This window comes from Lycium barbarum, chromosome 6 (genome assembly GCF_019175385.1).
Source record: "Lycium barbarum isolate Lr01 chromosome 6, ASM1917538v2, whole genome shotgun sequence".
NCBI lineage: Eukaryota > Viridiplantae > Streptophyta > Magnoliopsida > Solanales > Solanaceae > Lycium > Lycium barbarum.
Genome location: NC_083342.1, coordinates 14,397,075 through 14,411,883, shown reverse-complemented (window position 1 = coordinate 14,411,883; position 14,809 = coordinate 14,397,075). Strand labels below are relative to the sequence as shown.

Here is a 14,809-nt window from a genome sequence, read left to right as displayed (position 1 = left end):
GGCTTAGCTGATTTCTTCTTCCACTAATCACTCTACTCTGAACTTAACTTAAGCCCTTGGTTTCTAACACACATTCGGATGTATCCGAACTGTCACCCACTCAAGGTGTTCATCTGAATAGGGAATCAAATTATATTTCTCAAGGTTAGCCGCACTCGTAACTTAGTCAAATTTTATCATTACTATTTACATGGCTTTTCCAGACATATTACGAATTTAGATCTTATTCTCCTTCTATTTCTAGGAAAAAATTTGGCAGAGTTTCCTATGTATTTCTTACTATCCCAAAACCTGCACGCAGGAAATACCAACAATGCCTCACAAGGCCAACATATATACATATATCATATCATATCGTAGCCACACACGGCTCCCAATTTTGACAACAGTCTAGAAATGATGAACTTACCTCATATGTCCAACTCAAACTGTACCTGTTACACTTTCCTGTTTATTTTCCCTTTCAATCTTTAACTGCAGATAGAGTGGGTCCTGATGACCTCCGGTAGAAAACTGTCTACCACCACTCCTTTGAGATCCTCCATGATTTACCTTTCTCAAGAACATCATTATCATTCAACATACCATTCATTCCACTTTCAATAGCACTTGAAGTCTCATTCGTTACCAGTAAGTACTGCACAATTGTACCCCCTATGGGTAAACATCCTTACTTGGACCTTGAATTTTCTATTCATCTCCTGCACATTCGAAACTTACGTAATTCGAGAGGAAGAGAAGTTTCTTATTGCTCTAAGCTTCATGGCACGATCTAGAGTAGAAAGAAATGAGACAATCCTGAATGTCTTGGTGGTCAACTGTTTATATGTATGGCGCGCACACACATATAAAAGTGACCCCACTGGACACGGTTTCATAGACTCCCTAAGACACTTGAACCTAGGCTCTGATACCAAGCTTTGTCACGCCCCGAACCATGGCCTGGACGTAACACGACACTCGGTGCCTGACTACATGTGACCGAGCGAACCACATGACTTGCTGAATCATCATGATGCATAACATAAGCGGAATATAACATGAATGCATGATGAGCCTTTATAAAACATAATAAGTCATAATACTTAATAAAGTACTTGTTTAAACATGAGTGAGCCGAAATGGCTATGCGACTTCGATTATCTGACATGATATAACTGTCTGTTCTAGTCTATGAAACCTCTATCATGAGTCTGACTGAAAAACATACTTACTGGGACAAGGCCCCCAGCATACCTTTAGATGCATAACTAATCATAAGATAAAAGTTGACTAAACCCCGAATGAGATGGGGCTCACAAATAAGCTGATACGAATGCTGTCCTACTGAGCAGATGTGTCGTCCTGTATATCAGTACCTGCATCGTGAAATGCAGGCCCCCGGGCAATAAAAAGGGGACGTCAGCACATTGAATGTATTGGTATGTAAAGCAACCGGAAGAAACAACATGGAACATGGAATAACATAGTAAGAACTGAAACTGAAAACTTGGACATGAACATGAGCATGAGCATGAGTACAAAATCATGAAAATTTAAAACTGAAACTGAGTACTGGAAGCATGAGATAGTCTGTAGTAATCTGTAATAATCTGTAATACCGACATAAACCACCACGGGGAGGAGCGTGGAGTCTGATCTCTGCCCGATCAGCTAAGCCATCTCGTACCTTGCCGGGGCACGAGACATGAACATAACATGAATGGATCCAAATCCCTCAATGGGGAACATATAAAGGAATCGTCCTACTGGGCGGAGCGATTCTTATCCTACGTTGGCATACGTAGTTTCAGGCTATCTGAGCCTTCTCGGTATTATTACAACTCCCGAACATGAAAATAATATAGTTGGCTAAGAAGCCCATGACTTTCGTGAATTAACTTGTACTTGTCTTGAAATCATGATTTCACGAAAGGACTTGTAAACATATTTTCATGAAATAACTTGTAAACTTGATCATGAGAAATACCATAATGCATAATCATACGTTTGTAGTTGACTTGAAAACATGCTTGTAATTTGTAAAATAACATTTTACAATTTCATATATACATCATGAGAACACATGAGGAAGAATTCATGATTCATGGATTAAGCTAGGATTCCTAATGTCCGAAATGGAGGTTTAGGAACACAATAACGAACATATATACGGAATTCATGTACATACATACATACATAATTACGGGCTACCAATACATTGGGTTTAATGCCCTAGGAGTTGAACTTCATGGAATTTACTAAACGGATCATGGGGAAGAACATAGAAGTTCCCACATGTGGATGGAAGTTCTACATACCTTAACTTTCCGCTTTTGAGCGTATCACAATGTCCTTCAACCCCTTCAACTTCAATCTATAGCAATACAAGTCATAGGGATTCTATATTAGCAACAATATCCATGTTTTATTCATCTAAGCATTTTATCAAACACTTAGTGGGCATGAAGCTCTATAACCCCCATTAATGGTGTTTTCTTCACCAAATCTCCATTCTTTTACTTCTAACAATTTATACAATCTCAATTAGGTGTAACTAACATCATTCTTCATCACCCATATGAATACAACAATCCCAAGCCAACAATTCAACAATTCTAGCATAGTCCATATAATTCTCTTCACAAACCTAATTATTATACTCCCAAGAATTCATCAATTCATAACTATAAATGACTGGGGAGTAGAAATATTACCTTTTGGGTAGTCACCACGAAATCAACACCCCCAAGTCCGATCTTGGGCTTAAAATGACGACAACGACTTGTACTACACTTTTTCCTTCACGAGCTTTGGGATTCGGGGCCTTAAACTTGGTTGATTTTCTACTTTCTCTCTCTAATTTCCCTTCCCTCTCACTTCCTCTCTCTAAAATCTGAGTTTTGGAGGAAAAATGGGCTGTTAGGGTAATATTTTCTTTATATACCAAGGGGAAAATGGGTTGACCCAACTTGAAAACGGGTTGGGACCTATCTGTCTTAAAACGTCCATATCTCCTTATCCCGACGTCTCCTGTGAACCCACAACCTATGGTTGGAAAGGTTTTTCAATTATCTACAACTTTCGTTCTTTGAGTTTTCCCAAATTCCCAAGTTATGATAGGGTTATGGCCTCCCGAAGTCAGGTGACCCGAAACGTATATACGGACCAAGATACGGTCACTGTTACGGTCCCGTAACACGAGATACGGACCGTAACTTGGTACCGTATCTTGGTGAAAATTTCCAGTGAGTTTCTGGAAATTTTCGGGACGTTACGGTCCACTGTTACGGACCGTAACACGAAATACGGCCCGTAACGTCGCCGTTACGCTGGCAGAATTTCCAGCGAACAGGCTTCAGTACAATGGGCATAACTCTTTGAACAGATGTCCGTGTGACCCCCGTAAGATACCGTTGGAAATATATTTCAAAGGGCTACAACTTTCATCAAGGAAGTTTTCTCAAATTCCCAACGGAATTTCATGAAATTGGACTGGAAGGCAGACATATCAAAAACTTAGCCGATTCTATAGGATTTCAAGTGCCTTACTATTAGCCATATTGAGACGATCATATCTCCTTGCTCCGATCTCTGATTGGCTTGATCCTTATATCGTTAGAAAGGTATTTCTACATACTACAACTTCATTGATAGTACCTTCCAAAATTCCAAACCGATCAAGGAGTTATCGCTACCCGAAATAGGCCTATCAACCATTTTCGCAAAACGTTCAAACCTTCCATGTTTCCACTAGAACTCTAATGATATGAGCTTAAACTCAGTCCCAAAATGCGGGGTGTTACAATAGCATGATAAGACAAGTACACTGAAATATAGCAAGTCCGGAGTAGTGGCACTTGCTGACACCCACAGAAGCTGGAAGTCCTACTTTGGCTGATTTCTAGTAAATTTGTCAGAACCTGCAGTACGAAATGCAGTGTCTCGTAGGATGGGACGTTAGTACAGATAAATGTACTGAGTATGTAAGGCAAGAATACAACAACATAATCAAGATACAAGTGTAAGTGGATAGAAGCAATCTGAGACTCCGAGGACATGTGACATGTATGATATATATATATATATATATATATATATATATATATATATATATATATATATATATATATATATATATATATATATATCATAACGTACCTACCTTTTCAGGACTCGGTGTGGAGCGTACCTAGCTACAATAAGACTCGGTGTGAAACGTACCTGGCCATAATGCGACTCGGTGTAATACCCAACTAATCAGTGGTTGCACATGGACCTTTTGGAGTGATGTACGGTCAATAACCTCCGAATAACACTACGGAAATCAATCCACATCCAGAACCTTTTAATGAGGCCAAATAATCAAGACAAGAGTCTACTAACATACCTAGGACATTATAAATGAAGCATAAGACATTAGAATAGAGTAAATTTGTTATGAAACGTTCATAGTCAAGTTCTAGTTGGATTTGTGCCAAAGGAAGAGAGAAACGAACACCTTACAAACCTTAATTCGCTGAGCCGCTACTTAAAAGAATTCCTTGTTCCGAAGTCCTCTTGTCCTTTTCCCCTACACGGCGATATATGACTTTAGTTAGGCCTTATTTGCTCGTATACCAACGCATATGTGGTGAATCTTTGAGACTATTTGATTTGGGGTTAAGGGGATTCGGGCAGCATTTCCTCTGTTTTTACTACGTTCTCATGTTCTTAACAACAACTAAAACCAACATCAAAGGCGTTTGATCTAATTCCATATTCATATAATTCCATTAACAACATCCCATGAAAGGGTTACGCCATCTTTCGCCCAATTAGGCTTAACACGCGACTATCTAACAAATATAACGTCAAATTAATCCAATTCATCGATTATAGAGAAGGAATTTTCCTTAATTGGGTTAATTAGTACTTACTACTGGTTTGGACCCGAGACACACTTTTCCCACATCGATATAAAGATGAAATCCAAGCTCACAACGTTACCCCCACTTCCCGAGCCTAGTTGGATTATAGATTGTAATACTTATCATGGAGATCTATTGGTGTAGAATCATTAGGAGACTGTGAATATATGCTATGATGCTTCTAGACCTGGAGAATTATAGTGGGAATAACATAGGAGGGGTATATATACTTGTTTATGTTACACCCCGGAAAATTTTCGTTCGCGCACAGTGGATCGACTGGCGAAGGACAATTTCGAGTATCGAACTAGTGATGTCTTAATGATATTTAGGAGAAGAATTATAATTCCCCTTATGTTGGTAATGAAGTGCCAAGTAAGTTTCAAGAAGGACCCATAAGCCAAATATGGGCATAAGCCATCCAAAAAGGGCGAGTTAAGGAAACACCTTCGGAGGATCTGGTTTGTAGGGGTCAAAACTCCATTTTTAAGTCGGAATTTGGGAAAACCACCACAGTATGAAAGTTGTAGATAATTGAACGATCTTTCCAACAATAGGTGGTGAGCCCTCACATCATATCAGGATCAAAAGTTATGGCCATTTTACGACAGACAACTCATCACGTTCTGGCATGACATGCGACTCGCACTTGGTGTCGCATGTTCGACATGCGACTCGCACTTGGTGTCGCATGTTGTGCCAGTGAGAACCGATCGACTGGCAAGACCTGCGACATAAAATGCGACTCGCATGTTCGACATGCGATTCGCACATGGTGTCGCATGTTGTGCCAGTCCAGAATCTTCTGGACAATTATATATAGACCCAATTTCGTTTCTAACTCATTTTTTTTCCACCATTTTAGTCCTAAAACCTCTGGAACCCTCTCCAAACTTTCATCCACAAGAAAAATCAAGGGAAACCAAGATTAACAACATCAAATCCATGAATCAAAGTGTATGAAACCCAAGTAAGGTTCATCTTCCTCAAGGAAATCCAAAGAGGGAAAGTAGGGTTTTGGTGCTAGAAGGGAAAACTCCACTCAAGGCTTGTCCAACCATCATCCAAGTTAAGTTTCATGACTATTACATGTTGTTTAAGATATTGGAAGGTTAAGGTACTCGACTTGTAGAGAAGCATAACAAATGGGTCATTCAAGAGTGAATAGTGTCATGTTTGGTTAGTAGTGGAATTGAATCATGGATTATAGGGTGTTGTGAGTATGAATAGGTTATAAATGACTTGTAAACCCTGAGATAAATGTGATACGTGGGAAAATACGATATCGAACCTATAACCATAAATGTGATGAAATTGGAGAGAAATGGTGGATTTTGCTAAATGCACATAGATGATGATTGTTGATTGCGATGTTGTGAGTTGTATTGTAGATGTTGGGAGTTGATATAAAATACGGGAAAAGTGGTACAAACAAAGGAAGTGCTGCCCAATTTTCTCTAGAATAAGTAGTGCGTTCTTATGGTTGGTTGACTAATGTTAGTATGAATCCTCTTTTGAATGTAGAGGCGTGACAGTGAAGAAGAATAAGCGAACGCTAGATTGCTTAAACGACAAAGGTATGTTAAGGCTTGTCCCCTTCTTTCAAAGGCATGATTCCTAAGTTGTGAATTCATAAATGCTTCCATGACTTCCTTAATTTCAAAAGTTAGAAGTTTATGATTCCAAAGCATGATTCCTTCCTTGATAACCCGTAAATATTTTCCAAATGCCTACATCGTTCCAAAACGAAGGTTTACGAGTTTGTAAGCTCTTATGAGGGCAATAATGGACATATTTTTTTATCATGATTACAATGATGCCAAAGATGAGAATATTTTCCTATGATGACTACGATGAGACGATTTCATGTTTAAAGGTTCCAAGTTATGATTTCATTGACGATGTAAGAATATTGAGTTATTTCTTGACTTCTCAATTTTATTCATGGATGACTACTATATTTCCTTTAAGATTTCCAAAAGTATATAGAATGACTTCTTACGAAATTATGACCCTACCCTCTGTTCTCTTTATATTAGCTTTCGTTGATATTCTCGCCTTATGATGATTGTCCCTTCAAGGCGAGACATGACGATCATGATTAATCCATAATATAATCGGAGGTGTTCGACCCTACGTCACTCCGGCAGGAACATAACTTTCCTTGAGCCCTCATGCATGCTACGTATATTATGTATGTATATGTATATGATATGAAAATGTTTTCAGGGGAAGTGGGGAAAGGTGAGGCGCTATAGACGCATAGCCACATGTACAGCTGGCATATCATGATTCCATCCCAGACGCGGGGTGCCCGGACGCGGGATATATGGGTGATGGATCGGGCCGTACGTTCCACGGCAATATATTTATATATGATGATATATGGATCGGGCCGTACGTTCCACGGCAATATATTTATATATGATGATATATGGATCGGGTCGTTCGTTCCGCGGCAATATATTTATATATATAATGATGTATAGACCGGGCTGCACGTTCCGCAGCAATATATGATATGATGATGGATATGAAGTAAGTCAGCATGTGCTATTCCTTTTATAAGTGACAGTCATATACAGTTGCTCCTTATTGATGCTTCCTTTATCTCATTGACGTATTTTCATTGTTATGCCTTACATACTCAGTACAATATTCGTACTGACGTCTGTTTTCTTTGGACGCTGTGTTCATGCCCACAGGTAGACAGGGAGACGACGCAGACCTATAGGAGCTATCAGTAGATTTTCAGGAGCACTCCATTATTCCGGAGGTGCTAATCGGGTTATACTTTTGTGTATATATATATATATATGTATATGTATTTTGGGCATGACGGGGTCTTGTCCCATCCATATGTCTAGCACTCCAGTAGAGGCTCGTAGATGCGCAATGTGGGTTAGATGGTCTCACGAGATGCTATTTAGTATAAATGTTATTTTAATGGCCAAAAGGCATATATATAAGTATTTATGTTTTATATGGAATATAATTTTCCTACGATTTGACTATAAAAGTGATAAAAGAGCATTAAATGAGTATGATGAGACATAGAACGATTGGTGCTCGGTAGTTAGCCCCGGGTACCCGTCGCGGCCCCTAGTCGGGTCTTGACAAAAGTGGTATCAGAGCAGTTCGGTCTTAGGAAGTGTCTACGAGCCGTGTCTAGTAGGGTCTTGTTTATGGTGTGTTACGCGCCACATTAATAAACAGGAGGCTACAGGGCATTTAGGAAAAATGACCATCTTTCATCATAAGAAATCGTGTGATAGAGCTGTATTATAAGATTATCCCCTCCCTAACGGTGCGTTGTAATTTCAGCGAAGCTAATGAAGGGGAAAGCTACAGCAGCCCAGAAGGGCAAGATGGTGGTTGAAGAAGGGCCCGATCGAGAGCCTTCTATATATATGGAGGAGGGAGAACCCCAGAGTAAGGCCCCACCTCGGTTTTCCCATACTTCACCCACTTTAGAGGATCAAAGGGGAGCCTCAACTTTAGCTCCAGCATTCCCCGTTCCTCCCCTAGATGCCTCGGGCCAAGAGATGAGACAAGCTATTCTTTTACTGACTCAATTAGTTGCCGCTCAAGCTCAGCGGCAGGATATGGGCCACGGTAACAAGGGTTGGAGAAAGGGAGATAATTATTCAGTGGTTGATCATGAGTTTAGGGGTGATTCGAGGCAACAATTCTCTAGGCACTCAGTTCGTTCGACAAGTGGTGATCCTCCGCAGTTTTCGAGACCCAGATTTGATGGATCTACTTATTCTAGGTCACCCCAGAGTCTCAGAGTTTCCAATTCCAGAATTCGAAGTGGTTCTAGTCAGACGAGATTCTCGGTACCACGGTGTACTCAGTGTCGCAGGTTACATAGGGGACCCTGTCGTTTTGGCTCGGATGTTTGTTATGCCTGTGCTTGGCCAGGCCACTTAAAGCGCGACTGCCCATCACTACGTGGTAAAGATAAGGTTCGGACTACGAGAGTGGTAGTTGACTCTTCGTCATCGGTACGCCCCGCATGGCCAGGGCCACAGGTGTTAGTAGGTGCTGGTAGAGACCAAGGAGGGACGCCTAGTCCGAGTAAATCCTGGCGTCATGTCCATGCATTAACTGAGCGACAAGATCTTGAGTTTTCCCCTGATATCGCTCCAGGTATATTGTCAGTATCCTTTTACGATATGTATGCATCGATTGATTTGGGCCTTATGCCGTCATATATTACTTCAGATGTTATTGACTGTGTTAGAGTAAAAGGCTGGGCCAATCAAGTAAAATGAGATGTCTATATTTGTTAGTGAACCAGTGATAGCCAAAATTGTGATTTACGAGTAAGTTGATTGACAGCGAGTGAATATAAATAATATGTGTATGTATATGGATATTGGAATCCTAGACCGAGTGTGTAGGCACAACTTGTAAGACAAGCACTATTATTTATTCCCTTTAATGGTAAGTGATCTTATGTTGTTTGTTTATGTATTATGTGTGTTCCGATATATGTCCCATTGAGACATCAGACATGTTTTCTGGGCCATGTGCAGGTTCGGGATTGTTGTGTCTACAAGAGAAACTCTGCCGAAATTTTCCTAGAATCTAAAGGAGATAAGATATAAGCTTGTGACATATTCTAGCGAGAAGAGATGTTGCTCAACAAGGTAATGGCAGGACGAGATTAAGTTAGGAGTATCATTAACAACTACACGAGGCGAGTTAAAAACTATTGGATAGATAGTAACAGTAGTTATAAGGTAGTACTAAACCATGTCATAGGAGAAAAAGGGTAACTCCAATAGAGGGTGATACTGAAGTATTGATTGGAGGGATAAGCACGAGGAAGATACGATAAGTTTATTAGCAAAATAAAGTAACGGCATCACGGAGACAGAGATTTGGATATGAAGGGCTATAATAAATGTAAATACGTTGGTGAAGTGACTTATGTGATAAGTGAAATAGGGATAATCAGAAAGAGTAATAGCTTAAGTGTGCTCACTTCGCAAGGTTTAATCTATCTTATGAGCAAGATTTGCAAATGATACCAAGAAGTGTCACTCTATAGAGTTGATTATGATCAAGATATAATGAGGACATAGCGATAACTGGGATACACAGTAAGTAAAGTATAGCAACAAAACGACCAAAGTCATGACATGCTCCATATGAACAAGGGGTGAATGCAAGTATGAATCCAACAGGCGAGCCATGGGGTAGTAGATGAGGAAGCTTATAAAACCTTGTTAAAGGAAAGTCTAGCATAGAGGTTCTGCAATGACAAGAAATGATAGCAAGCAATGACAAAAAAAAAAAAAAAAAAAAAAAAAAAAAAAAAAAAAAAACTAGAGAAAAATGATATGGCAAAGTCGTAGTAGTTGTGATTGGTATAATCAAGAGTAAAAGAGCATAAGGCATGTGGGGTATTAGTTACGCATGAGACTTAGACCCTCGAGAACAAAGATGATGTTGCAAGCGAACTTTGACCACTGAAAAAGAGGGCAAGTGATATTATATGGATAGTGTGGATGACTAGACTTACTACTGTTGTGAGCACCCCTATGGGACGAAATTTGTAATTGGAGCGAATTTAGACATTGAGTGATAACTACCGAAGGAGCTAAGTAAGATACTTTATTGTTCGGATTGTTATGCCAATTGCATCACTCGATTACGAAGCTGCAAGATGAGTATGTTAAGACCTCCCACACGAACTATCGTAGTTATAACTTGTGGGGTTGGGATTAGTGTTAGGGATAAATAGGATAATTACTTCGAATATGACATAAGTGCATGCCGTGCGCTTACTATATTAGCCTGGGATATGACAACCTACGAATGCAATAAGGAAGCAGCCTCAGTCAAGATCTTGTAGCGAGGCAACTACTGGGAATGAATGACCTGGGAAGAAGAGGAGAAAGTGAAATCCATGTACCCGCTTTTATTTTAATCCCCGGGAGAGATTCAACATGAGATATCAACATTTTGAGGTATGTGATGCTTTATCTTTATGATGATGCGGCCGTGTGTGGCCCTTATTGTTGTCATTGTTATGGCCCTGTGAGGCATTTATGTATTATGGGTTGTTGTGACAGGATGGTAGTTCCATATTACAGGGGAAACTCTGGCGAAATTTTCGTAGAATTCCCGAGCGTTTAACATTCGAGGACGAATGTTCCAAAGGGGGGGAGAATGTTACACCCCGGAAAATTTTCGTTCGCGCACAGTGGATCGACTGGCGAAGGACAATTTCGAGTATCGAACTAGTGATGTCTTAATGATATTTAGGAGAAGAATTATAATTCCCCTTATGTTGGTAATGAAGTGCCAAGTAAGTTTCAAGAAGGACCCATAAGCCAAATATGGGCATAAGCCATCCAAAAAGGGCGAGTTAAGGAAACACCTTCGGAGGATCTGGTTTGTAGGGGTCCAAACTCCATTTTTAAGTCGGAATTTGGGAAAAACACCACATTATGAAATTTGTAGATAATTGAAATATATTTCCAACCATAGGTCGTGAGCCCTCACATCATATCGGGATCAAAAGTTATGGCCATTTTACGACAGACAGTTCATCACGTTCTGGCATGACATGCGACTCGCACTTGGTGTCGCATGTTCGACATGCGACTCGCACTTGGTGTCGCATGTTGTGCCAGTGAGAACCGATCGACTGGCAAGACCTGCGACACAACATGCGACTCGCATGTTCGACATGCGACTCGCACATGGTGTCGCATGTTGTGCCAGTCCAGAATCTTCTGGACAATTATATATAGACCCAATTTCGTTTCGAACTCATTTTGTTTCCACCATTTTAGTCCTAAAACCTCTGGAACCCTCTCCAAACTTTCATCCACAAGAAAAATCAAGGGAAACCAAGATTAAAAACATCAAATCCATGAATCAAAGTGTATGAAACCCAAGTAAGGTTCATCTTCCTCAAGGAAATCCAAAGAGGGAAAGTAGGGTTTTGGTGCTAGAAGGGAAAACTCCACTCAAGGCTTGTCCAACCATCATCCAAGGTACGTTTCATGACTATTACATGTTGTTTAAGATATTGGAAGGTTAAGGTACTCGAATTGTAGAGAAGCATAACAAATGGGTCATTCAAGAGTGAATAGTGTCATGTTTGGTTAGTAGTGGAATTGAATCATGGATTATAGGGTGTTGTGAGTATGAATAGGTTATAAATGACTTGTAAACCCTGAGATAAATGTGATACGTGGGAAAATACGATATCGAACCTATAACCATAAATGTGATGAAATTGGAGAGAAATGGTGGATTTTGCTAAATGCACATAGATGATGATTGTTGATTGCGATGTTGTGAGTTGTATTGTAGATGTTGGGAGTTGATATAAAATACGGGAAAAGTGGTACAAACAAAGGAAGTGCTGCCCAATTTTCTCTAGAATTAGTAGTGCGTTCTTATGGTTGGCTGACTAATGTTAGTATGAATCCTCTTTTGAATGTAGAGGCGTGACAGTGAAGAAGAATAAGCGAACGCTAGATTGCTTAAACGACAAAGGTATGTTAAGGCTTGTCCCCTTCTTTCAAAGGCATGATTCCTAAGTTGTGAATTCATAAATGCTTCCATGACTTCCTTAATTTCAAAAGTTAGAAGTTTATGATTCCAAAGCATGATTCCTTCCTTGATAACCCGTAAATATTTTCGCTAGATTGCTTAAACGACAAAGGTATGTTAAGGCTTGTCCCCTTCTTTCAAAGGCATGATTCCTAAGTTGTGAATTCATAAATGCTTCCATGACTTCCTTAATTTCAAAAGTTAGAAGTTTATGATTCCAAAGCATGATTCCTTCCTTGATAACCCGTAAATATTTTCCAAATGCCTACATCGTTCCAAAACGAAGGTTTACGAGTTTGTAAGCTCTTATGAGGGCAATAATGGACATATTTTTTTTATCATGATTACAATGATGCCAAAGATGAGAATATTTTCCTATGATGACTACGATGAGACGATTTCATGTTTAAAGGTTCCAAGTTATGATTTCAATGACGATGTAAGAATATTGAGTTATTTCTTGACTTCTCAATTTTATTCATGGATGACTACTATATTTCCTTTAAGATTTCCAAAAGTATATAGAATGACTTCTTACGAAATTATGACCCTACCCTCTGTTCTCTTTATATTAGCTTTCGTTGATATTCTCGCCTTATGATGATTGTCCCTTCAAGGCGAGACATGACGATCATGATTAATCCATAATATAATCGGAGGTGTTCGACCTTACGTCACTCCGGCAGGAACATAACTTTCCTTGAGCCCTCATGCATGCTACGTATATTATGTATGTATATGTATATGATATGAAAATGTTTTTAGGGGAAGTGGGGAAAGGTGAGGCGCTATAGACGCATAGCCACCTGTACAGCTGGCATATCATGATTCCATCCCGGACGCGGGGTGCCCGGACGCGGGATATATGGGTGATGGATCGGGCCGTACGTTCCACGGCAATATATTTATATATGATGATATATGGATCGGGTCGTTCGTTTCACGGCAATATATTTATATATATAATGATGTATGGACCGGGCTGCACGTTCCGCAGCAATATATGATATGATGATGGATATGAAGTAAGTCAGCATGTGCTATTCCTTTTATAAGTGACAGTCATATACAGTTGCTCCTTATTGATGCTTCCTTTATCTCATTGACGTATTTTCATTGTTATGCCTTACATACTCAGTACAATATTCGTACTGACGTCTGTTTTCTTTGGACGCTGTGTTCATGCCCACAGGTAGACAGGGAGACGACGCAGACCTATAGGAGCTATCAGCAGATTTTCAGGAGCACTCCATTATTCCGGAGGTGCTAATCGGGTTATACTTTTGTGTATATATATATATATATATGTATATGTATTTTGGGCATGACGGGGTCTTGTCCCGTCCATATGTCTAGCACTCCAGTAGAGGCTCGTAGATGCGCAGTGTGGGTTAGATGGTCTCACGAGATGCTATTTAGTATAAATGTTATTTTAATGGCCAAAAGGCATATATATAAGTATTTATGTTTTATATGGAATATAATTTTCCTACGATTTGACTATAAAAGTGATAAAAGAGCATTAAATGAGTATGATGAGACATAGAACGATTGGTGCTCGGTAGTTAGCCCCGGGTACCCGTCGCGGCCCCTAGTCGGGTCGTGACAGTTTATGCCGGTTGCCACTGCCTCAATTAGACAGTAGGCTCGACGGTACCATTGTTATTCGACGGTCCGTCGACTTGCACAGAGGAATCGTACAATTTTGTACGAGCCGTGTCTTCCACCATACCTCTCGGATTTACGATCTGTCAATTGCATTGAAAATAAGACTCTCTGAACTTCAAGTTACATAGGTTATGCGTTCCGTAACTCCTTATATACTAGGAGATATACCTCCCCAAAGTTGTAATAAAATTTCTGTCCAGAATTTTGCCAAATCTTCCCCAAGTTTTGACAAACTTAGTTCCTTTGAGTCGCTTGATCCCGGAGCCTTTGGATACATGTTTAACACTTGCTAAAAGTATTCCTTGACCTTTTGAGAGTTCCATGGCCTCTCCGGTCTTACGTCGAGGAATACGTAACGTACTTAGTTTCTCGAAGGGCGAGATGTAACATACAGGGTGGCAAAGAGCTGGAGTACGACTACACATTCATGGACTTCGACATGTTTGAGAGCCAAGATGTAAGTGTTTAAAATAATTATTTTAACAAATCAAAATACTTATACTAGTTATTAGGATCCAGCTCCAGCTCCGGCACCATCTACAGCTCCGGCTCTGGGGCCCGCTCAGGAGCCCGCTCGGGAGACTGCTGAGGAGCCAGATCGGGAGCCCGCTCGGGAGACCGCTAAGGAGCCAGATCGGGAGCCCTCTCAGGAGCCCGTCGACACACAGGTT

General features: G+C 40.1%; 1 long non-coding RNA gene across 1 annotated transcript; it reads left to right on the top strand.

Moving 5' to 3' along the window:
* The first annotated feature begins 11,716 nt into the window (after positions 1 to 11,716).
* Positions 11,717 to 13,425, top strand: LOC132599582 (uncharacterized). The gene is made up of 3 exons (XR_009566881.1): positions 11,717 to 11,905; positions 12,361 to 12,413; positions 13,236 to 13,425. It is a non-coding gene; the product is annotated as an uncharacterized LOC132599582 (long non-coding RNA).
* Positions 13,426 to 14,809: the final 1,384 nt, after the last annotated feature.